Raw genomic sequence first — 27,786 nt, 5'->3', positions numbered from 1 at the left:
AGTATTGACCAGTCAAAGACCTGGTGTTCTAGTCTAACTCATGGAGCAGAATAGTGTGTTGAATTGCACTGAGCAGTGTAATGGCTTTGACTCTACTGTGTCTTCTGTTAAATGCTAAAAATGTCACTTGTGCTTCCACGCTGAAAGCACTATTTTACTATGATAGTGGTTGAAGAGATGTTTATGTTTTGCAGGGCAAACAAATAAAATACATTTTGTTGATCACAGAAGCTATGCGTGCTTGAAAATGAAGATGCTCAATGCCAGTATTCTTTATGGAAGTATAGTTGGAAAAGGGATTTGCCTGACAGTTGTAAATCCTTAAACTGTACAGTCACAAACATGACTTCAGTTACATCAAAATGAGGAAAACTAAGTACAATTCTAAGTAATGCTCTACTGTTGTGGTGCCTGAAGGAATTTACTGTGTCCATGTTAAGATTGGAATGGTGAATGGGGAGCTGATTGGCGAATAGGTATCGAAGTCTAAAGTCCTTCTGTCTGCAATCTGTGCTGTGCAGGGAAAGCAGAATAAAGCTCTTTGACAGCCTTGAAAGCTCTACTTGAAGAGCACTGTGGCAAGAGTGGTTAGAAGCAACTACTTCACAATGTGGTCAATACTTTTCCCACATAGATGTGCTACAAATCTATTTTACATCTATAACTAAGTGACCAATGGCAGAAGTTCATGCAAATTCAAGTCAAACAACTGCAAAACACGTAGAATGTAAGATGCTTCTGATGGGCACTGTCTGACAGTATTATTAGCCATAAAGATTAAATATCATTTGATTTTTGAGAGTTGAGATTGAGAAGGCAAAGAGGAAGACTGGCCCATAACTTCTAATTAGCAATGGTGAAAAAGATCTGTCCTGCTCAAGGCAAGAGATTTAGAAGTTAATTCAACAGAAATAAATTATGTTTCCAAATGTTATTAAATAACTAAGTATGGCAAAATATTAATAAAGGACACTTTGAAAAAAAAACGTATGTCTGAAATGAAAAATGTTTAAACTTAAAAAATGCTGTAAAAGACTTTTGTTTTATAAAACACTCTTCTTATAAAAGGAATATGGCTTATAAACACAAACACATACATACAAACACATCTGCACACGCATACTTCCCAAACCCGTAAGATGTCTGTTTGAAAGATGACATTTCTTTCAGTGACTTAAAGTTTCTTCAAGGCAGAAAACTATGGAAGATACAGTATAGCTGAACATCTGTCTTGTCATGTAGGCAGATATTAGGATTAAATTAACTAGAAATGAATAGAATGATATATGACAGGGTGCAGATGTCCCAGCCACAGTGTGATAATTTCATTGCAAAACTATGTAATGAATTCCATACATTACAGAAATACAAATATACTACTTTAGGTAATTGTGATGAAAAGGTATAATATGGAATGGATAAACAGATGGTGCACCCAAAGGCATTTTTCGTTTGCTATTGCTCTTTAGTCATTTTAAAATGACTTTATTTGGTTTACTGTAAGTCTATTATTACATCCTTTCTTTTTAATTTTTTTTTTCTTGTAGCTCTTCTGAATCTGGATTGCATGAGGAGCATAAAGGACCATTCTGCATGTCTGCTTTCCAGATAGATTGGTTAGTTCTCATTTTCTTTTCTAAGCTGTACGTTATTACTATACTGCATCTAATGCCAACATTTCTGTGACTTCAGAACAAATTAGATTGATTCTAGAAGCTTTTTGGCTTTATGTATTTGCTAAATTGGCACATGCTGCATCTGTGCTACTTGAATTAACAGAACTGTTCATATTTTACTGCAGATTACCGGCAAATTTTCCTTTATTATTTGCAAATGGGTATTCTGAATAGTGTGTGAGTCAGTCAACTCCTATCCATTTTTAATAGGTATATTAAAACATGATCATATGGTGAGATATTTTATGATATAAATAGTGATTTGACCATCCTGAGGAAATATATAAAATGCCCTATTATACCTGACAACAGGTATTTTTAAGTGCTACAAATAGTTAAACGCACAATAGGACTTTCCATTATTGTTCTCATTTGGACTGTGTAGTCAGTCCTTAACCTCCTTTATTTTCAAAGCTGAACTTCGGAAAAACCAGTAACTGAGGTTCTACACATAGAAACGTACTTACAGTCTGCACTCATATATGCCTATGCTTTTAAAGTATATGTGTATATAGTTGAGGCTGGACTGAGGCTCATTTAAGAATGCAAATTTTAGTTGTGCTGGTAGCTGCAGATTATTTAGCTAATATCACATCAACCTACAAAGAAGGAGGGCTGCTCAAAAACAATGCTTCCTATTTTATTATGTTGGCCCACAGTGCCAGAGGTGGATTTTGGCTGTAGAGGTCAAACCTATATTCCATTACATGTTGTTGCTGTGTGACAGATGACAGTAGAGGGGAGGGACAGTCTGGCAAAATGGTGTCTGACACAGAAGTGCTGATGAAGCAAAGATGAATTCCTCTATTAGGAAAAAATAACACCTATTGACGTTCATTGACTCTTGCTGTATGTTTATGGAGACCAAATACTGGATGTAAGCAGAGTGAGGCAGTGGGTGATGTGTCTCAGCAGTCACAACAGTGACTGACAGTCACCTCCACTGGTGGAGATTTTTACAAGCACAACATGGCAGGCATTGGTGAAAATCTGTAGGTACTGCTGGTAGCTGAGAGTTTGCTCTATAAGGTAGTGTCGTGCTCATTGTATCTGTAGTAGCTTTCAGGGAAATGTATAGAAAGCGTTACTTTTGGAGCAACTAAAACATTTTCAAATACAGAGATTAAAAGGAATCCAAAATAAACTATTATTTTTTCAGTGTTATCTTCTTGATTCGTATTCCAGTATCACAGAAATAATATCTGTAGCACTGGTGTTGTCTTGCAGTAAAACAGCTTCTGAGGTTTTCCAGTGCCTCAACTTTCAGCTTAATCACCTGCAAAAGATATCTATTGCCATGCATTCTCCAATACCATAAACACAACCTCTTAATTAGTATCTATGTCTCTAATGCTATTCTATTTTCTCAGAAAAGAACAATTTTTAGTAATAGAAACAAGCTTGAGAGTATTGTCTGCTCTGATTAGACCTCTAAAACAAATCAGAGACTAAATACAGCAGTATTTTTGTTAGCACCAGTGCAAACACACATTGACACCCCACACATTCCAGTCACTGCTGCAGTGGTTGATTTTATTGCTAGTTTTAATCGCTTTAATTCAAGTGGTTTGATGAAGGTGCCAATATCAAGTTTAAGTTCCAGTACATTAAAATGTTAACGCACTGGTTACTTAATTTTGACTTAGTATCTCCTTGTTTCAATTTCAATGTTGTAATTACTATTTTCTATTTCTTAGACTTTCAAATTGAGTTAATCTATTTAGAAGCATATGTTTTTAAATATGGAGATAGCACAGTTCATTTTCTCATGATGAAAGGCATATTTTGGATAATCATTTTTTTCCAAACAGATGCCCAGTTTATCTCACTTTTAAATCAACTGTTTCTGACTGGACCAATTCTTGGATGAGTTAATTGAGCATAGCTAAACCTAAAATGCTGGCCTAATCAAGGAAATAGGAAGAGGTGATGACTATGAAGATTCTCAGCTTTCAGTAAAGGTGTTTAGTTGTTTACTTATATTCTCACAACAGAAGGAATGCAACAAATGCAGCCCACTGGAAATAATTCTGGATAATCTCACTACATTACTTTCAGTGAAATTGAGTCTGCTCACTTTACCCTAGTGAACCAACATCTCAAGGAAACATGAAAGTAATATCTCATTCGTGCAATATAACATAAGTGGCAGAAGGAAAGGCAGGCTGAAAGGTGTATGTCTTTAGTTTTCAATTATTTTGGTAGTCCTCCATTACTGTATAAGCCCCAATGTCTGTATTCTGCAGAAGAAATCAGTGTTATTGGGAATGCTGTTCATTAATACCAGACAAATGCCCTGCTTTCTTTGCACGTATCACATCTGTTCACTCGTTCACTTCTCAGACTTAGGGATTTTAGTTTGGAGAATGATGATGTCTTGTTTGATTTTTTTATTTCCTCCTCCTATGGAGTCCTCTTTTGAGAAACACATTTTAAAAGAAAATCAGATTCTAGGATATCTTAGCTGTAAAAGAGGGCAACGTTTTATTCTCGGTGCTTTGAATATACTCAACTATCACTTTCTGTGATATAGTTCGTAGGCAGACAGCTCATGGGACTGTGCATAGAAATCCATCATCATTGCAGTCTTTGTATATAAAAAATATGTAAGATGGCCTCTGGAGCTGGTGCTTGGAGAAGACTTATTATGGGGCAGGAACTGTATTATTATATTTTTACTAATTATTAATTTAGTACATGTATTTAATTATGCCACTGTTATGTTCGGCATTTGTGTATATATGTGTGTATAGATATATATATTTTGGAATGAGATGAAATATCTGATTCAGTTATTTCAAGTAACCAGTTCTGAATCCTTTGTTTCCTAAATTGCACTTTGCATTTGGCCTTAATTTCAAGCAGCTAAAAGGTGTGTCTTTTTACATATCTTTTGCTAGATCATCAGCAACCACAATTCCACTTAGAAATCTCAGTAGAAAATAACCAGTATCACTGCTGATGTTTCAATAGCAACACATCTGTAATTATTTTGTACATTACATAAGGGAAGACTTTGGTTCCTCTCTCTAATGCAGTAACCAAATCATGACATCTGAAACTGTTCTGAAGCCTGTGACCAAAATCTCTTGCTCAATTAAAAGACACAAACACATTTAGAATCACTGAATGGATCCTTTTGGTCTCCTGCTGGAAGTCTTTCTTTCTGCTCAATTGATACATTATGGAATTCCTAGAGCTCATCTAGTTTGGTTTTGCATTTGAAACACATTGAGAGTGATTAGAGTGATTAGCTGGAAAAGGTCACACCTTTCCTGTGCAGTAGCAGGCCTATGGTCAGAAGTAGGAGTTTAGGCTTCAGGAGTCAGACAAATCTGTCAGCATGTGACAACTACTAAAAGTGCATTTTACCTGGGTTTTCATTGTATTGTAACCCTACTATTCTGTCAAATTTCAATCTACCTAAAGGTGAGAACTTTACCCTTTCCACATATTATTTTTCAATTCTTTAATTATTATTTTTTCAGAAAATAAAAGTGACTTGAACACCAGTCGGCAAATTTACAGAAACAGTGCAGCACGTTCAGTTAGAAGAAAAATCTCAAAAACTTAGTTATATCACAGATCTAGAGAGCAAGTACTTCCATCATGAAATGGTCAGCAGATAGAAAAGTATATGAACAGGTGCCTGCCTACAATGAGCAGTCCTAGCAGCTTGGTTTTGAATGGCACAGGCTTGTATTCTTCTCCACTATGCTCTATTTTTAATTCTGGACTTTCAGCAGGATTTTGTTGTGTTTTGTTTTGTTTTTATGTTTATTTCTTTCTTAATCACTGCAGGTAAGTCCTTAACGAAAAAGCAGCAGCAAAAGAAACATAACAAAAAATCCCCAGTACCTCATGCCCACCCTGAAACGCTGGAATAAAACAACCTACTTTCAATGTTGTTCTAAGCAGACTTGCAAAGATTAGACTTACAGCTCACACATCCGGTTTGCTGAACATAGCAAAGGAATTCCTTCTTCTTCCTGGAGAAGGAATCAGAAAAGAACCATCATAAAGAAGGAATTAAAATTTAACTCCAGGAGATGATGACCTGTTGAATCCTATGAGGTTATCAACAAAACAAGTTAGTGGAATCATATCCTGCATGAATCATAAAGAATATGCTTATGAATATTTATTCATGTGAAAAGGCAAAAAACACTTTTTCTAGTTTGTTATTGCTTGCAGATACTGAAATATTTGAGCACTCTTCTGAAGCTAATGATAAAAATACTAATAAACCCAGAGATTTTGTTTTTAAATTTTAATTATTTCCTGTGTGACTATTCACTATCAGTACTTACTGTCTTGATACTAATGAAGATAAGCTGCAAAGCGAATTTGTCACCAAGAAAGAAAGGAGCACAGCTAGGCCTTAAGGTGAATTATTCCTGATTGTTCATCAATTAGACTGGTCAGTCTGCTGTACATTAGTTACTATTTCTATTGACTGCTGATCTGTATGTCTTAAAGATCTGCAGCCTAATAATAGATTTGAATCTGTGTGTAGATAATTCATGAATGCATAAAAAAGGCATCAATAATCAGAAGCTACTGGTAGTGAATTCTTCATACAGCTCTACATGGTGCTGCTCTGCCTGTATATAGATAGCTGAGTGCTAATCCTCTTTGAACATATGTACATTGGCAAATGAGGGTGGGTATGAGATCATGTTGGCCAAAAAGAAGCATATATCTCAGTGGTCATGCTATGTAATGATAACTCATAAATATTATCTCACTTTTACCTGTGTGAGGTGTTTACAGTAATGAAGACCTAAGGTGGGGTTATTGAGTGCAATATAACTGATTGCAGATAAGCACAAAGTATTTTGCCATTCTAAAGGAAATGCAGCAGTACTACAGTTAACACATTTTTTCTTTTCTCCTTTCTCTCTTGTACACTCCATTCTCCTCCAAATACAAAGTCAAATACAGACACTGGACAGTTTTTCACTGAAAATGATGAAATCAGTAAGTTCTCCTTGCCTCCAACAAAATTCAATATTGATTGAATATATACAACCAGGTAGGGCGCATGTCAATCCTTAAATCCACGTGTACACTGTAGGATCACCATGTTTGGTATGCTGATTTCAGTCATTAATTTCATATATAAGCTTAAATCAGAGCAAGCAACTTGCTGTATCTTCCCATACAGCCTAGCCTGGCTTCGCTATTACGTCGGGAATAGGCTTTAATATCTTTGCTGGCTAGCTGTGAGACAAGAGCCCTTTTTTAACAATGAGAGATACATTGCCTAAGTCTCTAATAGGATTTGTGAGTGCAGAAGTAATGCTAAAAAGTGACATCAATGAATAGTTAATACGCTATTAAATCCATGGATACATACTTTACCTTTCTCAGCAATACAGCAAGGCAAATTTTCTTCTCAATTACTGTATTACAGCAAATTCTGCAGTCATGCTGTGTGTCATTTTGGCAAAATGATAGTGGTAGTGTATGGATGTTTAAACTTTATTTTTGCATCCCTGATTTATTTATGCAAGTGAGATATCTTTCATGAATTTTAATCTAAAGACTGGGTTTACAAAATACCAGTGCATCTGCAATCACCAATAAGGCGCTGTAGCAACGCTCTGAAAAGAGCTAATGTCGAATATTTGTAAGCTCTGTTGAGTTTGTGTCTCATCTGAGGCATTGTTGCATAAAATGCATTTCATGTTTTGAAAAAAAAGTTATGACTACAGTCTTTATTTTTAATGCATACTGAGGGACTACGGGGAATGTTTTGATTTCCAAGTTTTCTGATAGGAATGCTTCCCAGTATAAGTGGTGAAATATACAGCCATGTCTTTATTCATTTATTTAGTGCATGCAGCTCTCTGAAAAAGAAAAGACTTATCCTGTGAAAACGTTGCTCATATGTAGAGCTAATCATAGATGAAATTTAAATAATTTATATGTAAAATTACTTTTGTCTAATAATATAGTAGTTCAGTTAAATATAAATATATGAATATAAATATAAATATATAAATATAAACATATGAAAACTGAAGAAATTATTATGGTGAAGAATGAAGTAGAGCAGTGATTGCATTCTGAGCTTTGCAGGAGATAGAAACCCTCAATTCAGGAGCTTCAGTTTGGAATGCATCACTGTACATCAGTAGCTGTGTTTATCTTTTGTTAAGTACACAAACTGACTGAGACAGAAAAGAACTTTAGGTAAGCCATTAGATCATTAGGCCTGATCCATGTTGGTGCTATCAAAGTATCTTTCAGCTCATTTTAGGCAGGCTCTGATGAGAAACTGAGGATCACTGTCTGAGCTGTGTCTAAACCATAGCCTCCATGTTGTATAGTGAAAGGCCTAAGTATACTTCTAGACACTTAAAAACAGTGATTGTTAGAGAGAAAGAGAGACCATTCTATGGTGGGTAATTAATAAAATACTATTGTAAAAAACATTGATACCTCACTGCTACTCAAATTAACTTTCTAAAGAGACTAACTGAAATTGCTCTGGTCTTTGTTAAAAAGTTGTTTTCCACCCTGGTATCATAATACTGGGACAGGATAGAAGAAGCTCCCTAACTCAGTTGTTTTGTTTTGTTTTGTTTTCCTTAGTTCAGTTCACCTAAGACACTTTTTTTTGTTTCCTGCAAATATAAAAGCTGTACAACTATAGGCTGTTGACTTGCTGAGAAATGATGTATCTGTATGCAGAGGACAAAAATGGAAGATGCCCAGGGAGTAACAGTTCCACTATCAGAGATATCTCTGTCATATTACACTAACACTCTTAAAAGACATCTTGCTCTTCTTGGATTGCTGCAACACCAGGAACTTATAGAGTCTGAATAAAGCTTCAGACAGTCCCATCAACATGTGTATATCCCAGCCAAAATGAATGAAGGAAATGACCCACCTGGTATTTACTCATATTTCTATGAGTATTTCATGAGAATGAACTAACTGTATAACATCACTTTGACTCTGAAAGATAAGGAGTCATCAGCAACCCAGATAATTAGATGACAAATTGAAAGTGGACAGTAAGAGAAAATAGTGATGATCTTAGCCAAAAGGAACACAGCTTTTCTGCTATGAATATATTGATAAAGAAGAACAAGCAGATACAAAGAATGGCATCCAGAAGCTAGACATGTATTCAATAACAGTGTTGCCTTTAAGGCAATGAAACAGGAAAACAAAACAATGTAAAAAAAAAAAACAAAAAAACAATGTAAGAATGGGGCATGGTCTTTGGAGAGACATGGAGGATTCTGAAGGCAGAGATCATCTATTCACTCTTCAGTGATGCTGTAAATTGTAAATATGACAGCATGGGACCGAGTTACCTGGTTCCTTCAAGGCTGATTTTTTTTCTTAACTTTCTTAGCAGAAGTTCTACAGAAAAAAGAATGCAGGAATCACATCTTATTAAGAGCTTCTGAGTTTCCAACCCAAATTGTGTTTCCCACTTCCAATTTGTTGTCTATTTTTTGACTCTGTAGACTATTTCCTGAGCAGTAGTAGCTGTGGAACCAAGTGTTGAAGATCTTGCTGTGCTTGGACCATACTGGTGAGTGCTCAGGGTTCAGAAAACCACCGCAGAATCTGAAGGACATACCTAGCCCTGAACTGGGACTGGGATTGAAGATGCAGCAGCACTCTAGGTTGCCATATGGCCACATGAGAAAAAGCAAGGCTGTTCCACTAACCTGTCTCCAAACCACTTTCTCAAGCCTACCTATGCCAACCCTGAAAATGAAGTAAGCAGTAAACCTAACAATGGCTACAAAAACTGTTCTCATTTTGTTTTCCTTTTGTGATGAATTATTTTAAGGGAAGGTTGGAAAAAGATCCTGGCATGGTAAAAACAAAGCACTGTACTGAAGTACGTGCGCAAATCAATGAGGACAAACATTCTGTTTGTATTCTAAATGTATTCTAAAATATTTCCTGTAATATTGACATGGAGTTCTTTTTTTTCCACCCCCTCCACCAAAATTATGTAAAATCATGTAACCTGTTGCACATGACTGCCTTCTGCCCTTGGGCTAACTCACACGCTTTCTCTTTGAACATTATTCAAGTTTCATTCCCTAGAATGTGCATAACTTGCAGACAAGCTGAGACAGAAGCTGTTCTGGCTTCAGCTCATTATAGGTGTGCACACGTGTGTGCATAAGTAAATATATGCATTTATCTAGCACACATACACAAATAAAATGGTGCAAACATCAGTGATGGAAGGAGAAATAAGAAACTTTCTAAGAAGGGAAAGTATCCCAAAACCATGCCTTAATACAGACTTCAGTCCACAGATCACTGCAACCCACCAAGCATGAAAATAAAAGATGGTGATTGGATAGATATCCTGTTTTTCTGGCAAAAGACCAATTTGTGACAGAGCACCAGAAAATGAGGAACCAATTTAAATATATCATTGAGCTTTAAAAAGATTTTGTAGAACAAATTTAAACTGAATCCAAAAAAAGAGATTATAAACTCTAGATTGTGTCTAGTTAATCTTGTGTTAGTATCATCATTCTTCATTAAGCTAAGAATGTGTAATAGACATGGACACTAAATGTATATACCCTCACATTAGATAACTGTAACAATGCAGATATGATAATGATAAGCAAATGAAAAATACTGTAATTTTTATCTAAATACATATGTGGGCATGTGTATAAATACACATATATCTATATGCCTGTTGGCAGACTCATAGACCCCTGCTGGGGAACACACTCTTACAGCAATAATTAAGTATAAATATTCTGTAACCTTTGCTACAGGAAATTTTACTTTGTTTAAGAATATTAATTTTTAAACATCCATTCAGAATTTCACACTAGCAGCAAAAACTCAAAGTTGTCAGCATCATCAGTGACTGAGAGCCTCAAGAAATACCTCCACAACCGTCCTCGTGTTTACCTCCATTATAAATGTCTTTGCTTGTAGAAGAGCTATTGAAGAATTAAACCACCCTAAAGAGGGCTGCTCAGCTATGATCTTTAGATAGGAATACAAAGAGTTGCTGTAACACATTTCTGTGAAAGGAAAGAAAATATTCTGGTTTGTACTTTGAGAAATCCCAATACCTTTCAGTCACACTGCAGATTAATATAAATAAATAAATAGCAGAAAAGATTTTGTGTTTGGATGCTTGCCTTCATAGGGATTTGGTTTGCTTTCTCTCCATTTCTCACTTACAAAGGAGGAGAAAACACCAGCAGTCCAGAAGCAGCAGCAGCTGCAGCAACAAAAAGGTCATGAAAAGTAAGTGCTATGCAAATAAAGGAAATAAAACAAACAGATCATTTAAAGCATAAAAGAAATAGAAGAAACGACCATAAATCACCATGCTTGGAAAGAAAATGAAAAAAAAAAAGGGCAGTTTGAAACAAATCAAAATGTCATCACAATAGAAAAAAAAATATAAATAAAAAGGGCAAAACCATAAAAAACTAATAAAATGAACAGTAATTGGGAGAAACTGCAAATAAAAACAAAATGGACCTAACAAAAGCAACAGGTGGAATAAACCTTTTTTGTTTGCCTTAAAGAATGCATTAAGTTTATTTAATTTTGCACTGAAGAGTAAATGAAAGCAGAAGATTTCACATTTCCCCCAAAGATGGGAATGCTGTTGAACCACCAGACTCAACCTAGTGAAGCTGTAACTAGAATGGAAGAACCCATTTCAAAGTTTTATCTGAACTCATTTGAATTTTCAGGCAGTCCAGATGCAGAGTTGATGCCTATCTCTTCCATTTGTCTACTAGGCTGCAAAATGAAAAAGAAACATAGCAATTCCCCTCATCCTTTCCCAGAAGCTCCAAAGTATTTTTTGCACATGAGAACATGGTGACCAGCTAAGTCTTTGCATGTGTGCTTTGTGAGGGGAAATCAGATCTTGACTCTGGACACAAAAGGCAGCTTAGGGCTGCTGGGGGCTCGGAGAGCTGGGCCTCTAGGAAGCCTGCAGGGAAAAGGAGGGACACAAGGTTCTGTGGGTCAGCTCCCAGGACTGTTAGATAGCTATGAAGAGCGCAGGGATGCAGGAAAAGAATCAGCTAATGAACAATGGAATAGGTAGCGTTTCACTTGTAACTAAGGCACCAGCTCCCAAAGGAGGTACTCACCAAATGAATGCAGGATATCTGTTTTATTACTTACGACAAGTGAATGATGAAGAAACAACTGTGGCCAAAATTTGCAAAAAAAAGCTTAAATTAATAACAGCCCAAAGACAGAGCTGTGGCTGGGTGATACACAGGCAGAGGAGAAGGGCTGTTAGTATGATGTATCACTCTAGAACGGCTTGAATCAAATGGCAACTTTCACAAAGATTGCAGTGTTGAGTTTGAAGTGCTGTCAGCAGCCACGTGCTGCCTGCCTGAGGCTCCTTGCTGTGGTGCATGGGGCTGCAGGGCCCTGCCGTGCTGCAGTGCAGCTGAGCTGCATCCTGCACCAGGCATTTGCTAACAGCTCAATGTGCCAAACAGCCACATCATATTAGTATGAAAGACTCGTGGAAAGCAGGCTCACACCTACAGTTATCATATAGTGCAGATCTGGAGATATTTGCCCCTTTACAACAGAAACGGAATACTACATGTAGCTGAACACAACGTGTTCGTGAAGCCTACTAGAAACCTAAAACCCTGCTTCAGCTGTTTTTCTTTTTTTTTTTTTCCCCCTCCTTTTATACATATATTTGTTGTTAAACGGCCTCTAAACCCACGCTGTGCAGTAATTTATCCAAATATTCACAGGCAACTCTGCGCTCAGTATATATAATTTTATTGTTTTGACTTAAAAGTCACAAGACTGAAATAAAAATGCACGGGTGGCACTTTGCCACACTGCCCCTAGAGAACAAGAGGCTGTCAGCCTGAGCTCCGTGCCAACAGGTTGCTGTGTACTAGACTAAACTGAACAGCAATAAGTCTACACAGCCGAGCTTTGCTGAAAGATGTGATCACACCTCCTAATGTGACTCCATGGCTCTGTTACTTACAGCTAAATTACATTATTATGACTTCATTGTTGAATCCCAATTCTCCTAATTATAGCCTAGAGATCTATTATTTGATTTTGTAACACCAAGTGCTTCTTTTCTAAATCATGTAATCTCTTGTAGCTTATTAATGTCAGGTTTGTGCACACGCAGGGACTTGGTTGTTTGCCAGGCAGAATCAAATTTTCAAATTTTCACTGTGTTATGTTGCAGGGGTTTGCTTGTTACAACCTAATTATATTGGCACTGAAAGCAAATTTATATTATAAAGCACTTTAACTCTTTCACTGAAACATATTTGCATATGTAAGTGTCTCGCCATTGGTCTATTAGCTTTTTCATTGGGAAATTTTTATGAGATTGTGTGGAAAAGAATAATAATTCTGAAACCATTAACTATTCATTTTCCTTTGAAAATATGAATGTGTTGTTTTAAAGTGATGTTCGTCGTAATAAATCCAGGAGTTAAATGCAAGTAGGTGCCACACATGAAACTGCCTTTAAGCCTCATAATGACAAAACTGGAAAACATACATTTATTATTTTATTAAATGACATAAATTTTAAAATGCCATTGGAAATTGAGACTCTGTTTCCCCAGTATAAAAACTGTCTGGCAGGTGGTTTTGGTTTTATTTACATAATTCCCAATAATGTCAAGTATATTTGGTTACAAGTAGAGTATTTTATAGTATGAGCAGGATTTAAAGCTTTAAATTCCTATTTCTATGAATGTCATTACTTTCTGCTGAATTCAATGGAAGCTGAAGGGACTCGTGATCTTGCAGACTGAGAGTGAGCAAGACTGAAATAAGAGACTACAACTTTCAACAACTGCATTCTCTCCTTGTTGCAGAGGGTTGGGGCCACAAGTGTTTTAATGCTCCCTTAAAACTACCTGCTGTCTTGTGAATGCAGTGTCAGGGCAGCGAAGGCCATACCCTGCTCTGCCCTCCCAATAGCATAAATTAAAGGCTGATGTTATACTTCCTCCTTTCTCTGATGTTGCTGTAAGTGACTTCTGAGAGGACTCAATCTAAACCATCCTGCTGTTCTGCTTGCTTCCAGCCAACAGCCTTCAATTTCTGTTGCACCAATTGAATGGGAGTGAGACAATGAGACTGTCAGGTAAGCTCACACACACAAGCAGCGTTCTGGTGACTTTTTTTTTCTCATTACCACTGCCTCCCCCCACTGTCTTTCACCAGTCCATACCCATTTTACATAAGATTGATGGTTTGGATTTATTTGGTCTACAGTCAAGAGGCAGTGCAACTCAGTCCAGTGCAAGAGAAAAGGCACTCTACAGCTGGAGCAGATGGAGAGAGAGGGGAGAGCTGGGCTGTCACTCTCAGCAAGAGCCTGCAGCTACACTGGATTAGGTCTAACATGAAATTATACCCGAAATTCCATTCTAATTGCCTGCCTCCTCCAGCAGCTAAGACAAATAAGAAGCAGCTAGCGTATGACATGCAGCTTCCCTTCCCTGTTTCTGATACTCAAAGGAGAGAAAAGGAACATGCATTTCATTCACGCATTTTCTTGGTCCCATGTTACAATGAAATTTCCACCATACAGAAAAAAATGTTCCATAGGGAATAATTCTGTCCAGTGTATGATTTCTTTCTTTCTGCCATCAGGCGAGCAAGAGAGAGGATCAGCATTTAGACACAAGCCCTAGAGACGGAGTTCTTTGGGGAAGAGTTTGTCATTCTGTATATATTTATAATGGGCTTAGCAGAATGGGGCACAGCCTTTGAGGCTGTAGAGAGACAGATGTTTACATACTAATATGAATATAGAATCATAATGGAGAAAACATGTGTAGACACCGTTGCCACTAGAAGTTAATGAGTTGCAAGATTTACCACCAAGAGAAGAGTCTGCCCCTGCTGGCCTGTCTAAGGGCCTGGATGTTTAGACCACAGTACCTGACACGCTCTTCCTATTGATTCAGCAGATTCTATCTAGGTTGCTGGTGTGTGTGGTATCCTAGATAATATTCTTTGATGACTCTCAGTAAGCAATGATTATGATATATGAAAAAGAGATCATGAGATCAATAAATAGTTCATGAGTGCTGTATTACTGCTTTATTTCTCCTTTGTGGGATGAATACTACCCTCTACTATTTTTCCTTCTGGATGAATATCAAAAAGTACTGATCCAGTATACTTTGCTAGTAAGCTCATCGTTCTGCCACTTAAAGATGATTCCTATCCTTAGTTCTATGCTCCTTGTGAGATTTTCCATATATTTATCTAGTCCATGGTCACCAGACCAAATAGCAGTTGACATCTGCTTATGCAGTTAGTGTTCCTTACCGAATCAAATCCAATGTCAGTTCTACTCAGTGAATAATAAAGTATAGCTTTCAATGCCTATTAAAAACACCACATTGGTGGGCTTCCCTGCTGAAAAAATGTGTAAACTACAGCCAGATTTAATGGGTTGGTTTACACATGGATCACCTTAAAGTGAGTACTTCTAATATTTGCAAGGATTATCATCTCCACTCAAAGTAAGCACCTGGGGGGAGCGATGCAGTAACTTTTTCTATACAGAAAGGGTTGTTTTTTTTTCATTCTTCAGAAACATCCAGGATCACTAGCAAAATTGGCATCCATCAAGTGAATAACGGGAATAAAAAGAGACTTCCATGAAAGAATAAGATACCAAGGGGAAACCAGTTATCAAGAAACGGGGGAACAAATGTGCATTACATGCATTAAACAGAAAATGTTAAATTTATTATAGTTGCAGGAATTCTAAACTCCTTGAACTGACACATTTTAAATCCAGGCATCTTATTAAGGTTCATCTGAACTTGCTAAAACAAGGAAAGCTTTGCAATTCTAATTGCAGTAACATAGAAACAGAAGTTTTGCATATGCGTATGAACAGCACCGTATTACTAAGCAACATAAGCACTACAAAATTTGAAAGAACATCTCTTGCTTCTTTTGGTCATAACTATGAGAGATTTGACCAAGCAAAACAACAGCCTGTGATAAAGAATGATAAAAATCAATTCCACAGCAAACTACTCTTCCATAAAACTTTTTGGTAAGAAATACTTATCTGTGGCCACTTCATACAATTTGCAACAAATCATGGATTGCGTGTGTGGATATATCATAGGGTACCTCTTACTGTCTTACTGAAACACCATATTCAATAGTTTTTTGCAGTTGTCCCACAGGAAGACAATGTTTTGACCCAAATCAATTTCCATATCTTAGATTATCTTTGGGGTAAATTCATGGGATTATGATCAAATAAAGAACTGTGGTATTTCATGATTCAATAGTTATGCAGCAATCATTTGCCATCTTTTTCTGACCAGTTTCTCTTTCTAATACACTGTGATTGAGGATTTTGAAATAAATTCAGTGAAACTACTGGAGAAAGTGCCATCAAAATTTGGAACTTCATCTGAATTATACCGGCTGCGTGCTCATCAGTTTTCTTGTACTACAGGTATTAATGAGCTGTTTCTTTTCTTTTTTTTTTTTTTTTTTTTTTTTTTTGTACAGTTGATGCTGTATAGTCTTATACTTTGCCTTGCACAATTATATTTATATATATATATATATATATATATATATATATATTTTTTTTTTTTTGTGAGGTATGTACATGTCCTAGGATAAGTGCATCCACAGATACGCTTACTTTTCAGAAGCAGCAGAGGCAGAGTTACAGCTTGCTGATTAAACTGCAGACGTTTGACAAACCTTGGAATAAAACTAAGATCTCCTAAACCCTAGAGCTGTGGTTTCATTGTTCCCTTCTTAACATTTATAAATATGTATTGCATTTCTGTCCATTAATGTTATGTCTCAAAACTGTGCTATTTCAGCTGGATTTAATGCATGTGTGTTCATGTATTTTTTTCTGGGGAACATGTTTAATACATAATCAATTATTAAAAAAGGGGGTTGTATGCGCATGTGAAGAAATTGAACGAAAAGGAGACATCCATACAAAACCAATTTTTCTTGGCTGCATGACTCATTAATGAACCTTACTCAGTGCTGCTATTGTGCTGAGTGCCTCATAATGAAATATACAGGGTTAATAGCTGCAGTGCAATGAGCTTAAGTAAAACCACAGCAGGTGTGTGCCTTAACGAGGTGTTAATACGGAGGCAGGTGCATGTAAATATGGAGTAGAAGGGTATAGGAATGGCCAAGAGAGAGGGCAAAGGAGTACCATCACAGAGTGCTCCAACAGCAGTTAGAGTCACTTAAGAGCTGAATGTGCTGCGGTCTTTGATACTGACAAGTCAGATCTGAAAGACTTCATCTATTATAAAACATTCTGTGCTGTTTCTTGTTCAGCAGAGGAGGCTGGTACTAGGCAAACTCCAAGAGGTAGCTCTTGTTTCTTTATGCACTGAAGTAAGGAAGTTTTCCTAAAAAAACAGTGCAGAGCTTTCCCCAGATAACAGCGATTCCTAAGTCAGTTCACATGGGTTGAACACACAGGGATGCATGAGAAGGTCACAGCTCCAGTTGTGTAGCATATAAAACATTTCTGTGAAATTTCATGCAGAAAACAAAATAGAGAGAAAAAAAACCCAAATATTGACAGCCAAGTGCCTTAAACTCTTGAGTGAACAAGCAATACGAAAGACTAAAATTGGTCTGCCTCAACTACCAGTGCCAGAGAGATGCAGTCCCTCTCAAACAAATCAATGTCTTAAAGTAGAATGTGATTCATTTGTTCTCAGATGATAAGAAACAGCATATTTTAGGGTGTATAACAGCAGACCACATAGAAAGCAATTGTTAGGAGCGGCTGTACCACTACAGTTCCAGAATTGGTGAGTGCATAGGACAAGCTCTAGAAAAGCACTTTCCTACAATTCCCTCCTCTGAAAAATCAGATTGTTAGTATTTTATGCTAAAACTGCCTGTGAACTCTTTCATTCCAACCCTGGAGCACAAATCTCCCATAGTTTTATTTTTACTGTATTTTTTATTTGGTTTTGCAAACTATAATAAAAAAAAGTGTTATTGTTGAGGGTATCATCGCTCACGCACGTTAGCAACTATAGCTGTAAGAAGAATAATTCACACATCAAAAATTTCCCTGGCCAGCACTGCCACAAATATCACTTTTATTTTTCTCCTGGCTAACATCTTATGGTGGAACCTAATAGTAAAACCCTTCTCTCTCTCTCTCCCCCCTCTCCTTCCACCCCTTTTTTTAATTTTATTTTTTACTCTGGAGTTAGCTCTGATTCTGGAAAATAATGGTCTCAATACGTATTTTTCCAAGATGTTGTGAAATGACATCCTGTTGTTTATTCTATTCTGTGGTACGTATTAACCATCTTTTGGTCAAACCAGAGGATATTAGTTTGGAAGATGATGCATGATGAACAAAATCCTTAGTGGAAAAAAAAAAAAAAAAAAAAAAAAGCTTTTATTAGCACTTCTCTCTTATTACTGTTTATATTTCTGACAGATTCATCTTCTTAGTTGTGAAACCAGGAGTATATGTTAAGTTGGCTCCAAATGTCATCCTCAGGGTATTTCTTTAGGCACCTGACATGAGCACCATTAGCTCAGATTACTCAATTACCTGCTGGCATTCTGAAGGTGCCTAAAGAAATAACATGAATACACTGGTGGAATTTGCATTAATGGGTAGTAAAAAATAATATATATGTACCTGAATTCTTTGACCTCTTTGTGGTTTGTGTTAAAAATGAGCAAACTAGGATCCCTTATGTTAGAACAGCTGCATGCTTTTTAAAAGACTCCTAAAAGTTATTTACTTTAAATAATGCCATTATTTATAACTTTTCAAGGTAGAAAATTAAAGCAATTGCTATTAAATTAGACTGCAAATAAAAAAAGAATTAAACTGAAGAAGCAGAAAGTTTATAGATAGTTTGAATCTTATGGAGAAAAGCACAGAAAAAAATAAACCTCTGAGGGGTCTTGTTATTTTGTAAGGTAATGTTTAATTATCTTTTTTTCTTTTTGTAAGGGAAGCTGACAGGCACTTTGGACAACTTATCACAACACTACGTGCCATAAATGCGATGCAGCATTTCATAAATTTGATGAAGTACTTCCAAAACAACTGTTGACTTTTAAAGGAATCCAACTTCCCTGAAATTAGGATATTTACTGTAAGTGCAGATTATTGAGATTCTCAGCTAATTTGTTACCTGTGCTTCTTTAGCATGTTTGTGAATCCATAAGAATTTTGTAATTGTAAGTCTCTATGAGATTGTGTTTTAAATCAAACTTGACAGCACAATAGAACCCAATAAAAGAAAGCATCAGTTGTACAAGGTCTGCTCACACCAAGATGTGAATGCCAACAATATGAAAGAATAAACAAAGAAACTGAAATATAAAAACTGCATGTTTGTTTCTATACTACATCCTCTCCACATCACTGTCTCAGGAATCAAACATAAAAATGCTACTGTTAGAATAAGAGTGGCTCTAATAAAAATGGAAGCATTTAAGAGTTAAAGCAGCTTTCCGTCAGAATGCTACATTAAATAATCTTTTAATAATCTTCAGTTATCATCACAGGAAGAACATAAGAATGGTGTACTTCCTGAAGCAGTTTTGAAGGCTGATTCACAAATCTTTTCTAATTGTGCTTGCTTAAGAAGTTATTCCCCTCTCCACTCCAAGCTTTTTTGCCACATTACTGTTTGAGCTACCATCCAACATGGACAGATTAAACTCATCTCTGTTTATAAATTTTTTTCTTCATTCAGTGATTAAATATCAGAATAAATAGGGAAAGAGATGAATGCCTTGAGGCACAGATAATGATGCCAAGACTTTACTATCAACAACAGCCAAGTGTTCTGCAAACTGCTTGCTCTAAACATCCAGGCGGTTCCTCCAACAGCACTGACATATTAGGCCGGTTAAGAATTTTTCAGTAAGTCCTGGAATAAAGTGATGGCAAATCACTAAGAGAATGGTGACATCTGGGGTGAAATGTGAGTCATGAAGAGACAAAAAGGAGTAATTAATATGCTTATACACAAAAGCCAAGTAATATGGAATAAACCAAAGTCTTACACAATAATGAAGTTGACACTTAACAGGTGAGTCAGAGACTTTGGTGAATACAAAAAAAGGTGACAATACTGATCTAGAATAGTACAGTTACAAACAGGAGAAGCAAGGAAAAACAGAAGGCATTTCAATTTATGTCAAAAATTGCACTTTTCCTGTAGTTCTGGAGTTAAAAAGGAACAGATATATATCTCCGTATAAAGATAAAACAGGATAAGAGCAGGCAAAATTTCATGATGAGCTTGGACTGTCTACTCTGAAGAAGATGATTAATACCACTTATTTGAACAGAGATAGCCATGATAAAAGAAATGACAAGAAGGGACCGAGATCTGCTTTAATTGTCCAAATATCTGTGGCAAAATAGGAGGGCAGAAGCAAGTCATTTTGACATATGCTATATACAAGTTTCAGAAGATGTAGAAAGGTTCCAGAGAAACAACAATTTATACTAGAATCTAACCACTGAGGTAAAAAAATCTTAAGGTGGATGTGATGGTAAACCTAAAGAGTTCAGGAAAAAAGGTGATGAGAATAAAAGATGTGGTTTATGAAAACAAACAGAAACAACAAAAACAAAAAAGTAGACAGTTCAGGAATCTGCTAATAGACTCTTGTGAAGAAATTTTATGGAAATATTTTAGAGAAAGTAGCACTTGAGACATTAAATATTAAAGACAGAGTAGTTACCTGACTCAGTGGAGAAGAAAAAGAAATGTAACGAAGCAATGTGGATGACAAAAGAACTCTTTAGCATAATTTCAGATGAAAAAGACTGAGCTGCAAAATGACTTATTGGTATCAAAACAAGACAATTTTCTGCCCATTGTTGTTCAATCTGCGGCATACAAATTAGTTGGAAAACTAAGATTTTTCATTTTAGTAAAGGCATACATGTAGTGTCTGTAATAGGAAAAGAGTAAGTTGAAGTATTTAGATGAATTGGGCGCACTTCAGGCGGCAAGGTTTGCTAGAAAAATTCACCTTAAAGTACTTTTAGAGCAAGTTAAGGTGATCACTGAACTAAAAGTGATCATTTTCAATATATGAAGGCTTGGGAAAGTCCCACAGGACTAGAGAAAGAAAACACAGTAACTGCCCTTAAAAGAGGATGAAAAGGGCCTTCAAGTAGACTGGTCACCTTACTCAAAATTTCAGGAAAGCATAGTATGTCCCAAACTACATAGAAATCATCATTCAGTTGTGTCTTGAAATTGCTGGATACATGGCAATTTTTTCTCAGCGTGTTCACAGATGTAATTGCCTGAATTGGTGCATTACTAATTGCAAGAATTGTGACCAGCAGAACATAAGAAACTTGAGAAGTATTTCCTGTTGAAGACAAGACTAAGAACTCAGCTTGATGAGCAGATCTAGGAGTCTGGGATTACAAGAGGAGAGAATGCATGTCCCTCTATCAGGAAATCTGAGTCAAACTGGCACAACATAATTAACTTTGTGCCTCAGATTGTTTTTATTTTTACATATTTATTTTTCCCTGCCACAAGATACAGATGAGTATATTTAGTTAGAAAAACATGTTTAATTGTACTTTGCATAAATTCCCATTTAGAAAGAAAATGTTTTTCAAATAAAGTTCTTTAAATGTTTTGTGAGACATCTGGACTTTTTTTTTATATAAAGGATCTGAAAGGAATTTAGAATCCCAGACTTCTTGTGGTTCTCACATCATCATAAAAAGGCAGCATATTAGAATGTGTTTGCTGCTGGGAACTGACACTTCACAATTATGAAGGAAGTAAAACTTCTACAGGTTTGATCCTGTGGTGCCTAGGATTTTGCCTAGGGTCCTTTCTCAAGATGACTGTGAATTTTATGCAAGGTGAGGAGGTGTTTTCAGGGCTTGTTTCCTCCTCTAATTCCCCAGTATAGGGATTGATCACATCCATTCAAGTTTGGCCCATGTCAGGCTGCACATTCACACTGGGCAGTGCGACAGGCAGGTGTCAGAGCCATCTTTTCACTGCCTCCTGCAATCATCATCAAGACAGATGCAGCAATAGAGAGAAGCTCAAACAGCATATTTTTCATAAAGCAGACTAAATGCTCCAGAATCTTAAGAAGAATAATCAATACAGTATGATTGAGTCTCCTAATTTGATCTCAGAATATATTTGTTGCTTCCCTGGAAGATCTGATTTATAGAGTCATGTGATCACATATATAGACATATATTTTTAAATAAAGTATGTTTTAAACTCATTGAGTTCCAAAGAGAACCAGGAAATCATAAACTTGCAAGAGTGAAAAACATAAGATAAGAACCAACAGGCTTTTTAAAAATTATTTTCATCCAATATTTTGGAGATCATCTTGTAATTTTTATTGGGCTAATCAACTAAAAATATTCCCTAACTAAAATATTCAACTAAAATATTCTCTTGGGCATTCACTGGAATGATGTTTTCTTGTTCGCCATGGTTAAAAATTCACAGCTGTTATGAAAAATAGAAGGAATTCTAGTCAAGGGCTATAGAAAAATATACAGTCCCAAGAATTTTAACTCTACAAATGGAGGTGCCCACCTCCCATGGCAGCCAGATGTTTAACTCATATAAGCTTTTTCACAAATCTCACCTGAAATCTCTGTTATTTTCAGGTAAGTGTCTTGCCTGTTGAACTAAAGGACCAGAATTGACTCCTGCACAGTAGGTTTCTTATAATTACTCACAATGGGAGACTCCACTCGCAACCAACTCTGGGAGGCATTTCTGAGTCTCTGATTTCTAACATTCTTCACTTCTTCACCCCACGGTATGAACAGACTGCTTTATATTACTGACAATTTATGTTTTCCCTCTAACACCCACCTATGTAACATCTATGTTGAGCATTTACATTTACACTAATAGCCCCTGAGAATCAATTACCATAAGAAGATCTGTTCCTTTACACTTCAACCAATGAATCAGTCATAGGTTAAAACAAGAGAAGGTAAAAAGCCAGCATGCCTGTACTGATTTTTTAAAAATACTTTACTAAAAAATTCTCTGGATACATATATATGTTTGGTTGTTTTTTTTTTTTTTTTTTTTTCTGTTGTGTGTACATTCAATACGACTTTACGTGCTTTCAAATATGCTTTCATAAATGGATTGAGCAAAGAAGCGCTCAGGATTAACTGCACGTTTTATACACTCCGGCTCTGTTTTGTATCTTCATGCACTAGAATGCAGTCTGTTTGATTGGCACACCCTTGTGGAAGCAGCTGTGATAGCAAGCCAATGCCCTGCTGAAACTGAAGGGAGGCCAGAGCTGGCTTTGGAAAGATGGTGTTCTGGGAGATGCAGAAATAATCTCCGGACACCCCCAAACCTGTGGTTACTGCCAAGCCTCGGGAAGAGTTCTGCCATGGAGGCTTTGTCCCCCCTCTCAGGCAGCGATTTTGGGGTCCTGGTGAATACCTCCTGCTCTTTCTAAAAACCTTTCAGTGATATAGTCCTGCAAAATCCTTTCTACTCCTTTCCAAAGCTTCTGAGAAACTATGGAGATGCCACCTCTGCAGAACCCGATGTCCTTCCCAGTTTGTCACGATTCAAGGAGAAAGTAGTGGCTTAAATATTCTTACTTGAATTTCTAGAATACTTAACAAACAACCGCTTTTTTGAAACCTTTCCAAACTGTTTAGAAATGCCTTCTCTTTGTCACCGATGATCAAACTGACAGAAATATTGCTTATTTTAAAAGGAACTTATTTTCAATTTGGTCCTCTGCATTTCTATCCATTCCTAGTATTCTTTATGCTTAGGCCATAATGGTCTCAGAGTTCTAATACTATAGGCCATCTGCAAAGCAGTCTGCAGGCAGAAAGCTCAGAGAGAACCTGTTGGCAAAGGGTGGATCTCCAGTGGCCTTTTCTCCACTATATGGTTTCCTACAACAAAGGCAAGGCTGAGCCCCAATTTTTTTTCACTTAAGTGGTACCTTTCCACAAGAAAAATTACTGGTGAACTGTTACCACGCCCTCCTGGAAGCAAAATGCTCTCCTCAGAAAGTAACGCAAAAAGCCTGGATATTCATCGACAGTATGACTCTTTTGAACACTGCCTTTCTAACCTATGATTATCTCACTTATGTACAATGGTAAGAGAGGCACTGAATGAGCAAGATAGATATCAAGAAATATCAGCAAAATGCTTCCTGAGCACAGGCAAAATTAACAAGAAGTCATGTGAAAAAGCAATTTAAATGCCAATCTCAACACTCTTGAGCTCTTCCTAAATCTGAAGTTCATAGTGGGAATTTATAAAACTATTGATTATCAAAGGAATTCCTTTTTCCTTCCTCCCTTCCTCTCTTCCTCCCTTCCTTCTTCCCCTCCTTTCCCCTCCTTTCCCCTCCTTCCCTTCCCTTCCCTTCCCTTCCCTTCCCTTCCCTTCCCTTCCCTTCCCTTCCCTTCCCTTCCCTTCCCTTCCCTTCCCTTCCCTTCCCTTCCCTTCCCTTCCCTTCCCTTCCCTTCCCTTCCCTTCCCTTCCCTTCCCTTCCCTTCCCTTCCCTTCCCTTCCCTTCCCTTCCCTTCCCTTCCCTTCCCTTCCCTTCCCTTCCCTTCCCTTCCCTTCCCTTCCCTTCCCTTCCCTCCCCTCCCCTCCCCTCCCCTCCCCTCCCCTCCCCTCCCCTCCCCTCCCCTCCCCTCCCCTTCCCTTCCCTTCCCTTCCCTTCCCTTCCCTTCCCTTCCCTTCCCTTCCCTTCCCTTCCCTTCCTTCCTTCCTTTGATTAAATTCATTTCAATTTAATTAAACATCCCAAAAATAATTTGGAAAGGACAAATATTTTAAAGTCAATGTAAGGCAACATTGATATATACAATTTCCATCTGAGAATTATAAAAACCACATGAATATAGCTTGTACTTATGGTCTCACTGCAATTTCCAAATAATAGATCCTTATTTTAGAAGTGAAAATACTTGATTTTCAAGCCACTTGTCTTTTATGTTTTATTATCAGTATTTAAAAAAGAAAAAGAGGGTTCTCATGCTCAACTGTTATCCTGTTTCATGTATACAAATCTGGTATACTGACGATGCATAGAAAGTGAGTGCCTCTTTGCAATGCAACCACTATTAAAAAGAATTTGACAAATATCTGAGTCACCTAAGCCAGAAACGTCTTTGACTCTGAAAGCACTTGTGGAGCACATATGCTAAGAATGAAGATTACATTTTTATGTAAACACTTTTGGAGTGGAGCTGTAATTCAAATAGCCAAATAACGTAGGGAAAGAACAAGCACAAAAGAATGCTTAGGCATTAGTTTATGACAGCAGAAAACAAATGACAACTATAAACAGGTTTCCAGACAGCACTGTGCACAGCATTGAGACAGTACAGGTGTGGTGGATTTGTTTCCTAAGAAACTTTGCAGTGCACAGTATCAGCTCAGTTTCCTGCAGGTGGAGTACCCTGGGCAGCAGTACTCTGCTTAGGGACTCATGAAAATGGTACATCACTTCTGTTGTTATTCTCCATTTGAATACGAAATTTATTTTATTCCTAAATCAATCAGAAGACAGGAGATGCTAGGCTCCCAATCAGTGATACAGCAAGATGTTGATCTCCTCTTTGCTGCTAAGAGGCACAGTGTTTCAATTGCAAACACTTAAATAAAGAAACTGATACTGCACTTCACCTGCTCACTTAGTTTTCGAGAGAAAAATCTTTCAATATTTGTGTTTCCATAATGAGTAGACCCTCTATATCTGTCTATTACTAATGACAATATTAATTAATTCCAGACATTTATCAACTATGTCTCCCTTGTGAGGATTTTGGCTTCACCAGAAAGGTGTCTCTTACATACCATGGGCACGATCTGAAGTCCACAGAGCAAACTGGACTCAGTCAAATGTGCTTTCGATCAAGTCCTGCATGCCCAGGTTATCTGCCACTCACTATTAGTAAAATTCCATTTCTGCCATGATTGATTCTTGTAGCCCATCTTCCTTCCATAAAATTGTTAGTTAATTTTTCCAGTACTTAAAGTTATCTTTCACGTTTCTCATATTGTATAGTGAGTTAACTCACATTAACTTTAAGCTTAGTGATCACAAACGGACACAGCTCACTTGATCCTGGTCCTCATAACACGTTAAACTGAGGAAAGATGACCATGTATCTGAGCCTTGACCTTTCACATGATTCCTGTGCAATAGTGCCTTTTCAACATTTTGTTTTGCTATCATCATATATTTGTAATATATGTCTATTTTCCTTTGGCCCCAAAACTCAAAGATTTCTTAGGTAAAAACAATAACGTTTTATCATCGAGGTTATTAGCTTCCTAGATTTTTCATAATGTGACAGAAATTTAACTTTAATTCACTTAGATTATTTTCCTATAGATTATTTAAAATGATGATTGAGAAAACAACATTGCATCAGTCTAACTGCTTCTAACTGAAGATAAAGAATGTTATAAAACAAATAAGGAAAATATCATATATGTAAATCATTTGTGAAATCGAGTTGAAATTAATGACTAACAAAATTTAGTTCCCTTTGTGGTTGATTTCCATTTAGCTGCACCCAACAATAAAATAGTTATCAAAGAAAGCTACCAATTAGATTTTAATTCAAAACATTTCCAGAAAACAGTTCCCAAATCTCAATTGATATCTCTCCAACAACTTCCTAATTGCAGCAAGTTGGTGGTAAAGGAAAAAAAAACCTACTTTAAATGAAAAAGATGCATTCCGTCTGCTGGAGGATGCAGTATCCTTTTCTTAATTATTCCCAGAATTTACACTATACATGGGCTTCCGCTGCAGACTATATATAGAGAGATAGATGTGTGTGTGCGTGCATGAGTGTGTGTGTGTGTGCAGACACACATGGATGGAAGCTGAGAGAAGGAGAAAGGAAACACAATTGTATCAAAATGTAAGATATGTATTTAACGTTCTATCATTTTTCATAAAACGCACTTTTGGGCAAGGGTTAAAAAGACTACTGAGTTCAGAGCTGAGGGATTTCTTGGGGTGCTTTCTTGGAAGGAAATTTGTAACCACAGAGCTTTAGGATCATCAGGAATTCAGAATCAGCTATAGTTAGTCTCTACAGAGCCTGCCTGATCTCAAAGCCTTATGCATCTTTCACTATTCCATCACAAAATAAAATGTCATCTTACTCAGAGAAAGTTTATTTTTCCTCTGCTCACCTGCATGAGATAGAAGCAGACCTTTCCATGATTTTGCCTTCATCTAACGTTCTGAATCCACTCAGTCTAGTCCATGCTGTTTTCCCCTGTGCACAATCGCAGCCTGTTGACAGCCAGCTATATGGTCCTAAAAAATAAAAAAAGGCACTGTGACAACTGAAGTCTCTTTTGCATAGTAAGAACTTTACACACAAAGTAAAAAAAAAAAAAAAAATGTTTAAAACGTATGTTTCAACAGAAAACTTTCAAGCAGATTATCACTGATATTTTTCAGATTCGAAAAATCATCGCTACTGTAATGGACGTCCTGCTATCTTCCATGTTGAATGCCCAAAGCACTTTTCATGATTGCTGGTCAATGGGCAAGAGAAAGCTGCTTACCTCTAGCTTTTCTGTTTGGAAACGATGTAACCCTGTGAAAAACGTGGAACCTTTCTGAACTACAGTTTAAAACATTGGCAAATGTGGTTATACTACATATTCCTGCTGTGTATTATCCTTTCACTTGAACTACCCGAGAAGATGGATAAGCAAACTGAAGTTGAGGCAGAGGTTGTAAGAGGATGGCACTGAGCATCCTTTGTAAGGATCAGCATGCAAGGAGAATAACAGACATTTACTGGCTGACAGCTTTATAAAAGCAGTTTGTTTTGCTCTGTTCATGAGTGCTTTTAAACAATATCAGACAGTGCATCTCCTGGCATACCTATCACATAAGATTGGTTCAATTTATGTTCTCAGCAGCTATAGTTTCTGAGAGATCAAGGCTACTGTAATGGTCCTAATGTGAATTATCTAGTGTTGCTGGAACTGATGGCAGAGGCTGAACTGACAATATCACTCAGGGTAAATGAAAAAAA

The 27,786-nt window shown here is 36.9% G+C and overlaps 2 long non-coding RNA genes across 6 annotated transcripts in view; one reads left to right on the top strand and one right to left on the bottom strand.

Moving 5' to 3' along the window:
• Positions 1-27,786, bottom strand: part of LOC149917743 (uncharacterized) — a 310,433-nt gene that overhangs the window by 9,917 nt on the left and 272,730 nt on the right. For 2 of the 5 annotated variants that reach the window (XR_016466710.1, XR_016466711.1), the window contains exons 8-9: positions 26,927-27,053; positions 5,574-5,665 (exon numbers count right to left, since the gene is read on the bottom strand). This is a non-coding gene — a long non-coding RNA (uncharacterized LOC149917743). Of the gene's footprint in view, positions 1-5,173; positions 5,666-26,926; positions 27,054-27,786 lie in introns of those variants that run through there. The other 3 variants (XR_016466708.1, XR_016466709.1, XR_016466712.1) reach the window with 2 other exon arrangements.
• On the top strand, positions 1,448-18,794 carry LOC149917745 (uncharacterized). The gene is made up of 5 exons (XR_016466714.1): positions 1,448-1,616; positions 9,167-9,234; positions 13,756-13,815; positions 16,034-16,167; positions 18,691-18,794. It is a non-coding gene; the product is annotated as an uncharacterized LOC149917745 (long non-coding RNA).

This window comes from Phasianus colchicus, chromosome 5 (genome assembly GCF_987193195.1).
Source record: "Phasianus colchicus chromosome 5, bPhaCol1.hap1.1, whole genome shotgun sequence".
Lineage (NCBI taxonomy): Eukaryota > Metazoa > Chordata > Aves > Galliformes > Phasianidae > Phasianus > Phasianus colchicus.
The sequence above is the reverse complement of the archived record's forward strand: the minus strand, read 5'-3'. Positions and strand labels throughout refer to the sequence as shown.